The following is a 17,854-nucleotide window of genomic DNA, read 5'->3' as shown; positions in this document are numbered from 1 at the left end:
TCTTTCTGAAAACCTACGTTACTTCAGAGAGAGCCGTTTCTTACAATGTTTTATACTATCAACAGCTCCCCATTACTCGTTTCCAAGTAAGGTTTATGCTAATAAATATTTTGAGTAATTACCAATATTGTCCACTGCCTTTAAGCCTACAGCAGCGTTTGGTAGTATACAACATTTTGGGAGCCATTCAATTCAAAGTAATGTGGTATCTAGATAACCTATGCCACAAAAGAAAATATGCCACAAATATTGAATCTGAGAAGCATTACCACAAAAACGATTCTCATATTGTGTATTCCTAACAGGGATCATTATTCTTCATATTTAATTATTCGCTCCGGCGATATCTCAAAAACGTTACCTTCTTTTTAAGTGAATTTTCTCACGTGTTAGTAAACCTTTTTATGCCCTACATCAACATTTGTATTGGTATTAAACAAATCAATTAATAGTTAAACACAACCAAAAGTTTACTTTTCCTTTAAAGACCCCTTTAATTTAATGAGATTTTGATTGACAGAACGTCTCTCTGGATGAAACTTCAGGTTATCATGCGTCACCAGAAGAGTCTGTTGGGACGCACGGTGGCCAACAAGTAAAGGTTTGAACATATTGGGGGGGGGGGGGGTGGATTATTGAGGAAACGCGTCTTTTCACTTCAGACAAGACTAAATTGCAAGCATATTGACGGGGATGTTGCTAGAGGTATCCACTTTCAAGAGAAGCGCCGGGTTTTCATACATTAGCCCAATTGAAAGGGTAAAGTTTCAGGGGCCAATCGGACTTCAAGTTCAGCACATAAAAGACGAAGAAAAAAATCACACTAAGAGAAATACTCTTTCTGAGTAGAAACCGGCAACATGTACGATCTCAGATTCGGTATTCAGCCTTGCTTAGCTAGAAGTTGCCTTGCAGTACATACATTAGCTGAATTGAAAGATATGGTTTCAGGCGCCAACATAAAAAAAAAATCCCCCATTTACATCGAGTATAAAACCATACACAAAATAATTAAGCCAGCAGAGATAACAGGTTTTCAAACCGTTATTTGGTACGCCTTGCAACCTCTCTTCAAAAGTGCGTATACGAGAGTCATCCCCCCCCCCCCCCCCGGGGTACTAAAATACAGGTACACGTCATGTTATTTGGGTGACCTGTCAAATAACGCTTCAAGTTTCACAGACAGGTCTTGGGCCCTCTCGCTAAGGTAAAGGTCATGAACTCTCCCGCACGTTCGACGAACATTCAATCACCTCCAGAGATCCGCAGTGAACGGCACGCTGTTTGTTTCTTTCCTCACGCGATGAATTCCAGATCGCACTGCCGTCGAATCCTCATATTTCGCGGTTGGCAGAGACTGTTGGATCACGGCTGAAGTTCGGAGTCCCGGTGTTTTTGTTACTTCTTTTATCGGCAAGCTGTGGTTTATTTCAGGTGGTTTATTTTCTGACAAGGCTACATCTACAACTCTGCAATTTTGTTGTCTGTGTGGATGATGATGCAACCACTGGGGTGACTATCACATCGTTGTCACCAAGGGACAGAGGTACTGATAACTGATACACAGAATGCACTGTTGATAACAGTTGTGTGCTTTTTCTTTAGCGTGTGCCTGGTATTAAACCAACTGGTAAAAATCGCTAGCTATCAATCATCAGATATTGAATGATACCCTTTGACGATGAACAATGGTATCAGGTTGCAAGGTGTTGTTTGTCTGAAGTGGAATTATTTCCGATGTGATAAAAGGGATTAATTGATAGTTCAACTGCAGTTGGAACTGGAGACTGGAACTGTAGGCTGAGGAGGTACTTATTGTTCTAAGGTAGGCCAATGTCTCATATATTATTTGTGTCTCATAATTTGAGCCAATTTTAAAACATGAATGTCATAGAATTTTTTAAAATGTGTGTGATGTCCAAGTTGTGTGTATTCATTGTTTTTAGTGATCCAACACTAATATTCATTTAATTTTGCGACTACACTATTTATTTAACTATTGTTTTTAACTTATACCGAACACCATAGTGACAACTTTATTTATTTATCATTGTTTGCTTACCACCCTACAACCCCGACTTTGATGTTGTGTTGTTGTGGTTGATGTTGTTTTATTATTGTATTTTTGTTTTTAGTTTTAAACCGGTTTTTTTTTTTTTTTTTACTTAGAGTCTCTGCACCTACTTTAAATAAAGAAATATGCCGAACAATAATTAAAAACAATAAAATAATAAAAAACTTTTTTTCGGGAGACTTGGCTATGCTACTTTAATCTTAGAGAAATGACCCAGATTTTCCCTATCCTAAGATAGATGTCTCTGGAACTCAAAATCCTTGAATATAAGCCAAACAGAAAAAAAAAGCAATTAAATGTTTACTGCCAACCCGTAATGACTAATAAAGAAAAACGGAACGTGCGCGCGTGGCTCTTACGAGCGAGCATTATTTGTGTACATTTGGGTTTACACGATAGTCGTGATGGCCATTCGTCTTTTACGCGCCCCTTGTGGTTTTCAGTCTAAGCACCACTGTACATGGACGGCCAATTAATTTAATGATGTAGCTAATCAATTAGTCTTAGGGTGCCACCTGCTTCGCTAACCTGTCAAGGTATTCCCACCTCACATGGAGGTAGTTAGTAATTCTAATTTCAGTACTGAGCTGCCATGTCCGCCACTGTTTTCGCCGCGGCCGCAAACATACAGTCCCAGCTACAATGTTGTTTAAAGGCAGTGGACACTATTGGTAATTACTCAACATATTTATCATCATAAAATCTTTCTTGATTACATGTAATGGGGAGAGATTGATGGTATAAAACAATGTGAGAAACAGCTCCCTCTGAGGTGACGTAGTTTTCGAGAAAGAAGTAATTTTCCACGAATTTGATTTCGAGACCTCAAGTTTAGAATTTGAGGTCCGAAATCAAGCATCGGAAAGCACACAACTTCGTGTGACAAGGGTGTTTTTTTCTTTCATTATTATCTCGCAAATTCAACGACCGATTGAGCTCAAATTTTCACAGGTTTGTTATTTTATGCATGTTGAAATACACCAACTGTGAAGACTAGTCTTTGACAATTACCAATAGTGTCCACTGTCTTTAAAGACACTGGACACTATTGATAATTGTCAAATACCAGTCTTCTCACTTGGTGTATCTAAACAATGCATAACATGACAAACCTGTGAAAACTTGAGCTCAATTGGTCGTCGAAGTCACGAGATAATAATTTGGAAGAAAAACACCCTTGTCACACGAAGTTGTGTGCTATCAGATGCTTGATTTCGAGACCTCAAAATCTAATTCTGAGGTCTCGAAATCAAATTCATCGAAAACTACTCCACTTCAGGAGGGAGCCGTTTCTCACAATGTTTTATATTTTACCAACCTTTCCCACATCACTCGTTATTAAGTAAGGTTTTATGCTAATAATTATTTTGAGTAATAATATACCAATATAGTGTCCACTGCCTTTAAGGTTGTGTTTGTTTGTTTGTTTGTTTGTTTGTTTGTTTGTTTGTTTGTTTGTTTGTTTGGTTGTTTAGATGATCTTTCCGTCAAGGGAGCTCGGCAAACTTCCACAATGAGGTAAAAACATCAAGCTGACAACAGCCAATATCTCTCATACAAAAATTTGTTTTTACGTATATGAAAATGAATTGCACAAATCAAGAAATTGTGCTTCAGAAACTAGACGACAAGACTTATTCTTGCCTATAGGCCTATGGTTTACGGGAAATCACAAGCTATTGGGGGATTAACCCCCTTTCGATAAGCAGGAATTTAAAAGTTACTACGCATAAGGAATATCCATTTTATTGAAAAAAAAATCATCAAATTTATTGTGTTCGAAATAGCGGTTTCTTGCTCTACGGCAGATCGTCTCTGTGGAATACAGTATGATTTACGATTTATACTAATTGGTTGTAAGCACAGCGTTAAATTGACTTGCTTTTCTGTACCGTCTCTATTTGGCTGGTAAGAAAAGTACTTTGGCTTTTAGTTAAACAAAATGTTGACCTCACCGTAGACTATACGTTTTAGGGGTGCACAAAATAAAATGGTGCACAATTGACCAACTTATAGGGTAGAGGAGCGCAGATAGAGTGCGCTTTCAGCGAAGAGAATTGTTTTATTATACGTGAACTATTTTATATAACAACATAGTTTCAACATTGAGCTATACTCAATGACTTCAATATCAGGAATTATAATCATAAAACTAACATTTTGAAATGGGAGTTGTTTCTTTTGGCACCTAAGATTTAACTGCGTAATTGATTTGCCCAGAATCTAGGTCAAAATGTCCTGAATTTTTAGTGGATAATTAATTTTCCCGGTCAGTTGCGTCCATATTATAATAACTCAAGTGCAATGTGACACTGCATTGCTGGTCAGTTTGACCATGGAGATGCATGGTTTGACCATACTCTATGGTTTGACCATAGAGCTGGGGTTGACCGTCCATAGAGGCAACGATTGACCCAGTTAAAGGGACTGGACACATTTGGAATTATACAAGCATATTAAACTTACTTGAAACGAGCAACGGAGAGCAGTTTTGTATGTTATTTTTTTTTTTAGAAGAGTAGTTTCTCAATAAATTATTAGAGTTTGAGAATTTTAGATTTCTGGCCTGAAGCCCTTTTCAGGCGTCTGAAAGCACATTTGTGAATGAAGGGAGTTTTTTTTTCTGTCATGATTTTCTTGAAACTTCGATGACCGTTGGATCAATAATTTTCACAGATTTGTTATCTTATGCATCATGTTATAATACCCCAAGTGATAATACTGGTCTCTGACAATTACCAAACCGTGTCCAGCGCTTTTATTGCATTTATTGTTTTCATTAAAATAGTTCAAGCGCTACATTTTAGAATGTGCGCTTTATAAATCCATACATTTTTTTATAACCATAAAACGAAGCACGTCTGACTTTGCCAAATATGTAACCCCTTCGCCCCAGGATGTGACTGATGACATTTTTATGATGAACGCGCAACAACTTCAAAGATGATCGAGACATAATTGGCACGATGAGCAAGCATTCTTCCGGGGGTATGGAGTGCCGACAAGGACCCCTTAGCCAACCGGCTCCGCAGAGGACAAAACCCCGGACATGTTTACAAACTGAATATGACACTCTGGAGGTTATAGGGGGATGATTTGGGTAACTAGATGGAATGTTTTATTGAACCCTAGGGGGATATGACCCTCCCCCCCTTGTTACATCTTGACAAAAATGTTTAGGAAGGCCTCTAGGCTCTCTACCTTGGGAAGGGGGAAACCGGTGTTGTGTTTCAGGACTCAAAATACGAAACACAGTATTCAACAACAAAAATACCCGCTGTTGGACAACTGATAACTCGCCGGTATTATTGGGACAAAGTTCAAGCAATGGAAACGTCAAACAATGGAATAACAACGGAATTTAAGCTTTCACTGGATTAGCAAAATGTGTGTTTGAGCATGGAGGTGTATAGAAATTTAAACCTCCATGGTTTGTGTTAGCTTATGGGAGTGCCCGGGCATGGTCTTCTACACAGTGGGGAACAAAAAGGAATTCTTTGTTCATCATGTACCCCATAAAGGAGTTCTTTGGAGAAAGGGGGAAATAGAACAGTAGCATGGACCCCACAAATCGGATCCTTTTTTTAAACAATATCTTTTAGGTTGGATCTGGAACAAAACCGTAGTCCGCTAAGCCTTTTCACTGTCGTCATAAAAACTTACTTGGTAACGAGTAATGGAGAGTTGTTGATGATAAAACATTGTGAGAAATAGCTCCCTCCGAAGTAACGTAACTTGATAAAGAGGTAATTTCTTCTTCGCAGTACAGCTAAGACTTCAGGCCTGAAGCCTTTTGGATATCTGAAAGCACACTTTTGTGCATTATTCTCTGTGCAACTTCGATGACCAATTGAATCCAAATGTTCACAAGTTTGTTACTTAATGCATTTTATTATGTTGTGAAACACCAAGCGAGAATACTGACCTTTACAATTACCAAATAGTGTCCAGCGCCTTTAACATTTAATGTCAACGACACACAGTTGTCTTCAGGATTGACCACACAAAGAAAGAAACTAATAGTATGCTGAGTGATCAGGAAAGACTAGACATGCCCTGGTATTCTTGACATGAGCAAAGCAGGATTGTATTTAGGAAATGTTCATTCAGGGGAGATTTGGATGGACGGAAGATTCACCGATTGATCGATTGGAAACATATGTCAGCACAGGATATTATTAGCTAGGGGGAGGTATACCTCACTGGTGTCAGTTTCACGTGACGAATACTTTCGGGTCTTGTCTGTAGTTTCACGCCGAGTTCGAAATCAATGACAACCACAACGTTGTTTATTTCATTTCTTTAACTTCGGTATAATCAAGCTCAAACTTAGCAAGCATCCATTTTGTTACATCCACATAAATAGTTCACACTACGATGACGTAATCAAGCGTCACATGACGTCACCATAAAGGTGCAGGTTCATGATCTCATCAAGGTGAAACTAAGGCCGTGTCCGAAACGGCGACTTCGTCTACAGCTACGGCTAGATCGCGCGCGTCTGCCTATTCTTCAACACTGGTAGACGCGCTGATCTAGTCGTAGCTGTAGCCGAAGTCGTCGTTTCGGACACGGCCTAACCTTATGTATTTAAACTGGGATGTGTTACACAACAAATGAACGACAATCAGAACACCTTGTCTTTATTACAACAAAAAACTTAAGTTTATAGTTTTTATAATTTTTCGAAAATTTCTAATAGCAAACAAATAAATGATAAAATACAGAATAATTATAAGTGTGATTTATACATGGTTGTTTATACAAGTTTTTACAACAATCTTTTAAGCTCCTGAGCCTTCAAGTTTCTTGGGAAAAAAAATTAGGCCCTAAATCAATCGCCAAAATAAAATTTGAACGAAATAATCCAGTGTTTCTATCGTGTAGTTCTGTATTTCTAGTCATGAAGACATCTGAACATCTTCTGAGTTTTTGAAGGATTGCACGAAAATTATTTGAAATTTCACTTTCGTCAAATATCATCACTCTGCATTAGTAAATTCAGTACTTTACGGGGTAATTTTCCTTCCTCATTTTTTATTTTTTTTTTTTTGAGGGGGGGGGGGGCACAAAGCTTGTTTCTAGAACGCGCAAGACGCATTTTAACACAGCACGCAACCATGACCTGAAACGCAAACCTTCCGTCTTGATGCCCCTTCCAACAACAACATAAAGTGTATTTTAAAAACTGAATAATAGATAATGTTTAATATCCAAACATAGATTTAAAACTGTTTACATGAATGAAGACTCAATCATGACGCATTTAAATTCCTTAAAATCGCAACCTTTTGAAAAAAAAAATAAATAAAAAAACATTGCGGGAAAGCTATAGAAATCGATGCCCGCGAATAACACGTTGGAATTTGAATGAGCGATGAAGAAGTCAATTCCCACAAGATGGGTGCTCCACTTTAAATTATAATTGGCTCTTTGGAGTGGCGTTTGATAATGACAAATGAAAATCGCTTAGAAACGAAGGTCGAAGGAGCGAGGTGGATTTTGTTGTTGAGTGTCTCTGGTGGCAGAGCCATCTGTCGATGCGTTCTTAGGGTGAGTACAAACTCATAGCGGGCTCTGTTTTTACTGGAACCACAAAATTGTGTCAATATTTACTTCGCAGTCCAAACTGCTTGTTTTTTTGTTCCCTCCACTCTAAGTTCATTTGAAGTTAGTGGCGTTTCATTTTGAGGACCAGCCGTCGATTTCACCAAACTCGTCCTAAACTAAGGATTCAGTTTAGGACTATAGGACGAGTTTAAGTTCTGTAACCAAGGAAGTTATGAAGCATTGAACCCATCCTTAGAGGAACACGTTGCCTTGGATCGGTCGAGTTGGTCTTTGAAAAGCGTGTGTAACCGTTTGTTATGAAATGCACATGGGTAAAAAGATGTTGTAAAAGTAGAATACAATGATCCACACAAACATGCCTCGAAATTGCACGGTTTTCCTTTTACCTCGTCGACTAACACGGTCGGCCATTTATGGGAGTCAAAATTTTGACTCCCATAAATGGCCGACCGTGTTGGTTCGCACAGTAAAAGGCAAACCTCGCAATTTCAAGGCAAACTTGTGTGGATCATTGTATTCAAAAAATTGTTACAAACGCTTTTTATAGACCAACTCATCCGATCCAAGGCAACGTGTTCCTTTAAGGACGGGTTACTCGTCCTAACTCGAGATAGGATTAATCTTTTATAGCGTTTCGTTAAATCGGCTGCTGGGTCTGTGGTAGATCATAAATTTGATCTTGTGGAAATTGGTTTTAAGCTTTGTACATAGCGATAGTGGTTGAACTAATTAATCTCACTGTATCGTTCCTTGCGTGCCTTGTTTTGAATAACTACCAAACGTGTACCTTCCCTTTAATTGAGGAACAATGAAATGTCCACCGAGTGACTGCAACTTAACACAGTGCTGTGTGTTTTTTGTGTTGTGGATTGCATTGTTACTTTGCTTCCATATTTGTTTGCACCTTTTTACATTTTTTTTTGGTATTAACCGCTTTTCAAATGTGTGCAACGTCACACCAATATTCGTAAGAAAAAAGAAGAAAACGAAGAACACTGAACAACACACCAACGTCAACGACAGCACTAGTCGCGATACAAATAATCGCAGTGAAAGCATGGATCCACAAGTTCACTGACTGGCCAAAGTTTGCCACAGAGACACTTTTTCATTGACATAGATACCAGACACAAATTCACCATTGTGCTTGTCCTATCGCTGTTCTGTGATCTCAAACTTATCACTCAGTCGTCTGGGTAAACCGGATTACCATTTTGATAAAAACCCATCCGTTCTATTTGCGACAAATCGGAAGTTGTACAATTCTCTTTTTAACTCACAGTCCTTTCACTATCACATGACGACACATAAGAAATGTTCTGCTAACTGAAGTCTAAATGGTGTTTGAAGCTTTGCACGGTGTAGAGAATAAGAGTAACTATAATACAAACACGAATAGTAAACTTGCGGGTACAACCATGAGTAAAATCTCCTTTGCAGGAGTGGTGGCTCTGAAAAGAGCCGGTTTGGTCTCGACGTTTCGAACAGTATACTCTGCTTGTCTTCAACAGCAATCTAACTGAAAATTGCCTGGTTCATGACACTGTCTAGTTGTTTTTGGTGTGTTTAGCAGACAAGTATCTTTAAAGAGCTTTGTGAAACAATTCACAGGCATATTACTCGGTGTGATTCGAACCCATTCTAGAGCAGAAGTCTCCTTCGCCAACAACATGGCCATCGAGATCGTAGCCAGAACTAGTCCGTTCAAAAAAGATAGCAGCATGTATATACCGCAACGATTTAGATGTTAAATTTGCATCGGGGATAAATAATATTGTTTCGGCTTTGGGCTTACACCCTCGGCATGAACTGAAAATGGTGAGGAACAGTGACTCCAAAATGACTCAAAGTGTATAGTTCCGCTGCCTAGTTAAGTATTGAAAAACAATCCCCATTTTCTTTTGAAATAATATGGACGATTGAAAATGCTGAAAGACTAGTGAAATGTCAAGCTATCCTATGTGCTAACCCTGATATAATACACACAGTAGCATAAACCACGAGGAAAGCAATTTGAAACAAACTCGGTTCAAATTTTTGACAATGATCGTGACGAGAATGAATAATACTTTATTATAAAGATATGGTTATTGATTATGATTCGGAAACAGTACACGAGCTGTCAACCAGATATTATGCGATCGATATATCGATTATCGATTAAGATGACCGGAAACTAACCGGATGTAAACAAGTAGACTGGTACCATGTGGCGATGACACCATTCTAGGTTGACAGATGTCTAGTTTGTGCATGGACACCATTCATTTTAACTGTCACGACACTGTTTACAGAATTGAGAAGGCGCATCAGCTTACGGATATGTGAGACGATAGATTATTAACGCGTTGTAATGCAGAACGGCGGTATGCGCAGTTGTGATATTTTACGTCACAGTTAGAGACTAAAGCTAACCCACCGATTGGGGGCGTTTAGGTATGCTGGTGGGAAAAAGGTACATCACGGGGGTTTTGAAAGAATAAACATACGTATGTACATGTACTACAAAAGTAGTATAGTTTACAATGTTTTCCAGAACTATATATATATATATATATTTGTTTAAAGCTATTACCAAACTCACAAGGCATGACAGCCACTTCAAGGTGAGTCATACGGCCGAGCCAAATCAACTGCCACCATGGGCACGTTGCAACCTACTCATTGGGCTGAACCAGGGTTACCCCTTCACAACCCGTAAGGATGTAGTCATTGACTTGGGTGTCTTCCATGAGCCTGTGGCTGGTAGAGCGGAATTCACGACCTAACTTGTCATGAAGCAGTTATGGTTAAGGACACAAGTGCCACGAACGGGATTTGAACCCACCTTCTGATGTGAAAACACCAGGGCTTGGGTCCGGTGAACCACTGGTATAGGCTACTCTACCACTGCACGCCAAATGATAGACCATGCAAGTTGATAAAGATACAAAGTACCTCAGCATGAAGCACCAATAAACCATGGAGGAATCAGAAAAGTTTCTGTATAGAATTCTGACGTGATCAGTTTGACAAAAAAAGGGTCCATGTTTTCAGGATGAAGCAAATAACATAAAACCGGCTTGTGTTTCTTTTGTCATTTAAAACACGCCGCCCATAATGTATTTACTTTACCCTCAAGGTTACTAAAAGTGAAAAGCGGATTCTCTATTTTCTTTTCTTCCCACAACTACATGTATTCGCTTGAATACATGTGACCATTCACCTTTTGTAACGTACAAATCCGAGGCCTGTAAAAACAACCCTACAGGCTTTCTGGTTTGCAGACGTAAGTCTAGTGGGTGGCCGTGCAGACTTTCCCCGGTAAAGAACTCTAACCGTGTTTGGATAAAAGCGTAACCTTTCCCGTAAGTTTACTGTTTTTCTGTAATTTCTGGGTGGTTTAATTATAATGTTCGTTGAAGGGCATGTTGACCTTTTGGAATGAGCCATTTGGGGCTGTCGAAACGTTTACTAATGGACATGTACGGTTTGAAGCATTTTGCAAGTATGCAGGTAGGCCTAGGCGAATAGATTATAATGGCTCTTACAAATTTACCACACAATTGTGTGGTTTCCTTTTTTCTTTGAGAGCTAACACTCACACAATGTGGGGTGAAATCAAATGTTACTCGTTGCACTTGTACAATCTATTGGGTAATTCTGCCCATGGAACTGCCATAGCTGTCGACAAAAAAATGTATCTTGTCCATTGAGGCAACAAACTTCAAATTATTGTATGTATGTTACACACAATCTGGTTTGAACATAGACTGTACTATTACAAAATGCGTATGTAATCATTCAAGAACAATAGACTGGTCACTATCTTTCGTATTAATGTAGTTATAATACTTGGGTGTTGGGATTCCGACCAAAGATGGCTGCGACCGGATACATTCTCCAAATAGGTTTTAAGACATCCGCGATGCATTGCTGTGACAATCTCACACGTGCTTCTAGTAGGCGTTGGGGGGGGGGGGCGTGTTAGAATACTCACAGGTTCAACACCTTTGAGACAGCGGGCATTTTAGAGAATAAATTGATTTACCCCGACCGTGGAATAACACTTCTCCCGGTTGATAACAGTTTCTGACTACAGACATCGGTGCCTACATTAAAGGCACTGGACATTATCGGTAATACTCGAAATAGTTGTAAGCATAAAAACTTACTTGGTAACGAGTGGAAAGCTGTTGAAAGTATAACACATTTTGAGAAAAGGCTTACTTTGAAGTAACGTAGTTTTTTATAAAGATGAAATTTATCACTCAAAGAATAAAAAGACTTCAGCTGAAGTACATTTTGTATTATCTTGTGTTTTTTCTTTCATCTTGCAACTTTGATGACCATTTGAGCCAACATTTTCACAGGTTTGTTATGTTATGCATTTATGTTGAGAGACACTATTCCTCCATGGATACACCAAGTGTGAGACCCTTACCAAAGGTGTCCAGTGCCTTGAAGCATCGTTGACTACACTAAGGTATCCATAGGTGACCTTCAGATAGGCTTTCGAGTCCCGAGTTCACTAGCTGCCGGGGGTTCGTTGTGAGCGAAATGTTTAAATGCATGACCCGGGGACGCCTCGGGCATCCTCGTTCACGAAACAGCGGAGAGCGTTGCCATCTCAGCTCGCTCTCTCGTCCCTTGCCTCCATGGCTCGGCACGGATCAATTCAGAATCGAAATTGGACGGGACTGTGTTATGCTTATTTTGAGTGTGTGTGTGTAAAGATGCATGACGTCGTTTGAATAGTAACATTTACCTGAAAGGACCCATGGCGTGAACGAAAACACAGAGTCGCTACTTTGGCAAGTGCTCGTCTGCTGAGCATGCAGAGATTGAATCCCAACAGAGTCCTATGCAGTCCTATGCTTTGAAATGCACTTCGCCACGTGGTGCTTTTACCTTGTCCAGACTAAAGCCGAGTTTTAGAGAAATGACTGTTTCGCGTACATGACTATCTTGACACTATTGGTATTTAAGCCAGTGTTCTCACTTGGTGTATCTCAACATATGCATAAAATAACAAACCTGTGAAAATTTGAGCTCAAATGATCGTCGAAGTTGCGAGATATAATGGAAGAAAAAACACCATTGTTCCACGAATTTCTGTGCTTTCAGCTGATGCTTGATTTCGAGACCTCAAAATCTAACTCTGAGATCTCGAAATCAAACTCGTGGAAAATCACTTCTTTCTCGAAAACTACGTTACTTCAGCAGAGGGAGCCGTTTCTCACAATCTCTGATACTATCAACAGCTCCCCATTACTCGTTACCAAGTAACTTTTTATGCTAATATTTTGTTTGGAGTAATTACCAATAGTGTCCACTGCCTTTAACGTACATGACTATCTGAACATCTGAGACATCGCTACAGCTGATAGAACGAGGGTACCTGAAAGTAGCCGGACTTCTTAGCTATCCTCGGCTTGTTCATCACACCTCCCATTTTGGTTTCGCCCCAGCACGAGTCGACCCCTTTTAGCCGGCTCCCTCAATCAGCTCCACATGCCTATAATTACAGCCTGCTACTTGATGTACTGAGGGAGATATGGATTAGTCCTCGTTTTTACATCCTCTAACTCTAAGAGACTGAGTAAACGTATATTGCTTTGGCAATCTAGCTCTAGGTATACGGCAGTGGCGGGAAACACGATCGGGCTAATGTGGCGATGACGGACACTACTGTAACTATAAAAATCATTATTTTAAAGGCACTGGGCACTATAATTACTCAAAATAATTGCTATCGCAAAAACTTACTTGGTAAACGAGCGATGGGAGAGCTGTTGGTAGTATAAAACATTGTGAGAAACGGCTCCCTCTGAAGTAACGTAGTTTTTGAGAAAGAGGTAAAGTCTCACTAAAATAATTCAGCTTTCTGAAAGCACACAAATTGTGCACAATTTTGCTTTATTCTCTTACAACTTCGATGATCGTTGAATTCTAAACGTTCACCGATTTGATATTTCGTGCATGTTGGGATATACCAAGTGAGAGTTCTGGTCTTTTACAAAAGGTGTCCAGTGCCTTTTAGTTTCGCAGTCATTTTTTTTTTGCTCTCCTCTGGCTCAAACTAAATGCTATCAGATTTAGTGATATCCGGAGAGATAGTCCTGTAACGTTTCGCAGTAATTTTTGTATTCCCTGGGCTCAAATTATTATTAATGCTATCAGATGTAGTGGTATCCCAAAGGTACGCCATAACGCAATGCAGTTTTGAGCGTCTTATCTCGTTGTGCATGAATGTAACGCAAATGTTTTTTCGTTTATAGATGTTTTGTGAAGTGCTTTTTTGAGATGGGGCAAGGCACCAAAGGACATGAGATTACTGTCAGTTCTCGTAACTATTTTTTTTTTTTTTTTTTTTAGCAATGCCTGTTTTTTCTTCTTCGTTTTTTAATGTTTGTAAAGGTGGATATGCAGTCAACAGTAGCGCGTTAATACACCAACATTTCATGCACTATTTTAATTGTTCTATTGCTGTATACCTACCCCATGTGGTTTTTATAGAGTTTTACCCCATACAGTCGATGAACACGTCAGTCATATTGTCAGACATTAAAATGGGCTTAACGCTAGTTTTCCTTTTTACATTGAAAGTAATAATTTTGCATGTACAGAACTCTGTTATGAGAAGTGTTAGCTCCGATGATGAAAATGACCGATGTGGTCGACACTTCGAACATTAGTTTGCTCGTCTTCATGATAAATAATTCTACACCACAAGCCTATTACACATTGTCAGCCATCCGCAGTACTGCATAAAAAGCCTTGTATACAATTTAACATTCTGAAATGGTTCACAACGTTAAAATTAAGTCATGGTCGAAACACAAAAGAGGTGTTTCGATCACATCTTTGTCATCGATATTAATTAGTATGCATTATAAATAAATTGTTCGCGAATTTTTTTTCTTCAAATTTAGGTCGAATAATGAACATTATTTTTAGTTGCGCCAATGGGCAAGGCATACACACATGTATACACGAGTCGGATTCATCATTATGAACATTTTTGATAAACAATAATGCATTTTTGTTTTTGGTCAGCACTTTTTCGCAAAGGCCTCTAGCATTTTTTATAATTAGTAATATTCATCTAATTAATATGAAGGGTAATTAAAGAGGCACAACGAGCATTATTTTCCGTTGCGCCAATGGAAGGCTTGCACCTATATAGCATCCAGGCACATTATTATGATTTTTTTTTGTGATAAACATGAGTGATGCATTTTTATTTTTGGTCAGCACTTCTCTGCAAAGGCCTTCTGGCGTTTTCTATAATTAGTAATATTCATCTAAAAATATGAAGGGTCCCCGTGTACTCCAAGTCTACGCAATTTAATTTACAGTTCGTAATATTTATGGGCAGTGGAGGAGGGGGGGGGGCAGTGTGCGCTGTACGGAGAAGTAGCTTTGGGGTAGCCACGTCTGACTCTATCAGATCACTCGGTTGAAGAGTGTTGAGACGCCTTGTCTGGCACTGTTAATAATTCGGCGTCAAAGTGGCAGTACGAAGGGTTGACATGGACTGCCAAGCTGTGCACAGTGCATGCCTTTACTTCTAAAAAATGAGCGCCGTGTCTGCTTACAAATTAACGGCCCAATTCCTAGAAATTATCCTTCGGATTGCGGACTCGGCACATGCTGTCGCTGCCGCATTTTTTGTTTCATTAGAGGAGAGAGGGTAATGATACCTCAAACGTTCACTTGGTTTAATACAGGCCAATAGCCTTTTGAGGTAGTGATGTTTGAGGGCGCTTTTCGTTTCTGATGCATCTCGTTGGGTAGATTGGGCCCAATGTCATAGAGCTGCTAAGCACAACAATTTGCTTAGCATGAAGATTTTTCCTTCATAAAAACAGGATTTCCAACCAAATTTCCATGTGGTTTTCAGGATAAGCAAACCACAGCTGAATACTAGTAACAGGCAATATCCATCAAATTGAAATTTTGTTGGTAATCCTGTTTTTCTTAAGGAAGAAATTTCATGCTAAGCAAATTGTTGTGCTTAGCAGATTGGGCCCAGGTCTTGATCTGCACAGGTGTTGGCTTTATGTATAAACATGTACGTATCATTTCACTGCGAATGTCCAGAACCACGAATGTCATCTGAAATGACGCGAGGTCAAAGTTGATTATGGACGTGGGCTCAATGGCAGATCTCTGACGTAATTCACGCAGTGTGACGTCAGATGTTCAGGCTGGGTGAAACCGTAAAACCAACGGATTGAAACGTAGGTTTAATGCCTGACATGTATTTTGATATTTTTTTCCAATAACAGATGGGACTCTGCAATGGGAAGGGTATTGGGTTCGAGTCCCGTCCAATATGAAGTATGATTGCGTAATACTCGTAAGTGGTGCTTCATTATGCACAATATTGATATCATTATCATTGACAATGAATTAACATAAAGCCATATACAACTTACAAAGAAGTTACATAATAGTTCAGTATTTAGTATCATCACATTGTGATTTCTAACATGTAAGCGATGCTTCGCTCTGGCATACCTGGTACATGGCATTGATATAACATCCGTGTTGGGTTACCGATGCTGCATATTCCTAAGGAGTAAGGATGGCTCAATGAATGCTTAATGTCTGCTGGTGAACGAAGGTTGCTATTTATATTTCAAAAAATCAGCACAACGGCTGTTTCACATTGTGGTCATGTGTCTTTAAAATGAGAAGACGGAAAAGCATTACTTTCAAATTTACTACTGCATGGTAATTTTGATATGGTTTGAAATTGTCTAAATAAAAATGTTTATTAGATATTGCATTACATAATATTACTTTATCGGGTAGGAATATTGTAAAAAAAGTAAAATTCTACCTAAAATAATATGATACAGGTTTATTTACTTAGTGTTTGCACTGAGTGTTGTGGAATGATTATCGGCTGCATTGTCGTAGTTGGTTCGCTTTGGTTTAAATCCCTTCGACGCAAATCTCTTGAATGCAGATTTGCATATAACTAAACACCGAGTAAATGCGATTTATAAGAGATTTGTCCCCTTACTAAAGCATTGCGACCCATCTCAGTAAGCAGATTTTATCTTTTGCAAAATTGAAAACCCCACTTCATCGGGACTTTATGCGATTCCAGTCCAGCGCTCAGCAAATGAGTTGCTTGTATTGATTATACGCAAATAAACACGAAGTAACGTAGCCATTGTAGTTCGCATTAGCTGGGTTTCCGTAGCATTGTACGGCGTCTGGCCACTATCTCGGCCCTGGAACCGAAGCTAAGACCCCGGATCAGCTTATAGAGACGATCAATGCCGTCAAAAGCCTTCAAACTACCGGTCTATTTACTGAAGCCGCTGCCCCATAGGTACTTATGTGCTCTGTGCCGTTGGTAATAAAGGCAGGTGATCGATATAGAAGGATATACACAACTCGATTGCGGTAGCGTTAATGTTCTGTGTTGAGAATTAGGTAGCAATTATTTTCACAAGGCAGACGGCAAGGGCTATCATTGTGTAAGTGTTTGTTTTTTTTCATTTGTATTTATTTATTTATACATGTGTCGAGAATAACTTCATGTGGGTGTCATTAATGTTATTCTGATGATCATTAATTGTTTTCGTTTGGTGGTATTTGATACTGTGTATACGTAGGTGACTTCAGAGGAAACTGTTTTTTAGGAGAGTCGCGCCTTACATGTGATGTTGATCAATATTTCTGTTTCTTACATAGTCTGTTTGATTTGCCACTAAATTAATTGATATATTGTGCACAGTAGTTTAATGGCGTTACTTTGCAACCAATGGTGTTACATGTGCATAACTTGTGTCTAATTAAGCTTTATGACTGACTTTTTAAAATATTATTTTTAGCGAATAATTTGTGGGAATTTTCTAATGTTCTATGTTTTAGCAACAAAACGAGTATTTCATGAATAAATGAAATAGTCGTTGTGTTGAAGGAGTGGTTCAATATTGGAGTGTTTTTGGTTCATGCAACAGAGAAAACTTGTTTTTCTTCTGCGATTTGGTTGTTAGGTAGAATAGAATAATGTTTTATTGTCACTTGTATAAAAAAAAAAAAATATTAGTACAGTGAAATTCGTTTTGGTTTTGCGTGTCTAAAAATATGTTATATAAAAATTACACTTAAAATTGACCATTATTGGAGTGGTAAATTTGGTGTTTGGTGTGCTCGATGGAAATCTATGTCCTTGATGACACATTTTTTATATTTTTCTTCTTA

The 17,854-nt window shown here is 38.9% G+C and overlaps 1 protein-coding gene across 2 annotated transcripts in view; it reads left to right on the top strand.

Moving 5' to 3' along the window:
* The first annotated feature begins 1,245 nt into the window (after window positions 1–1,245).
* The window catches only part of LOC117298348 (acetylcholinesterase-like), a 23,052-nt gene continuing 6,443 nt past the window's right edge, over window positions 1,246–17,854 (top strand). Inside the window, exon 1 of one of the 2 annotated variants that reach the window (XM_033781553.1) lies at window positions 1,246–1,825. The gene's annotated coding sequence lies outside the window, so the exon portion shown is untranslated. Of the gene's footprint in view, window positions 1,826–10,902; window positions 10,993–17,854 lie in introns of those variants that run through there. The other variant, XM_033781555.1, reaches the window with a different exon arrangement.

This window comes from Asterias rubens, chromosome 13, assembly GCF_902459465.1.
Source record: "Asterias rubens chromosome 13, eAstRub1.3, whole genome shotgun sequence".
Taxonomy (NCBI): Eukaryota; Metazoa; Echinodermata; class Asteroidea; order Forcipulatida; family Asteriidae; genus Asterias; species Asterias rubens.
This window is presented reverse-complemented; position numbering and strand designations above follow the sequence as displayed.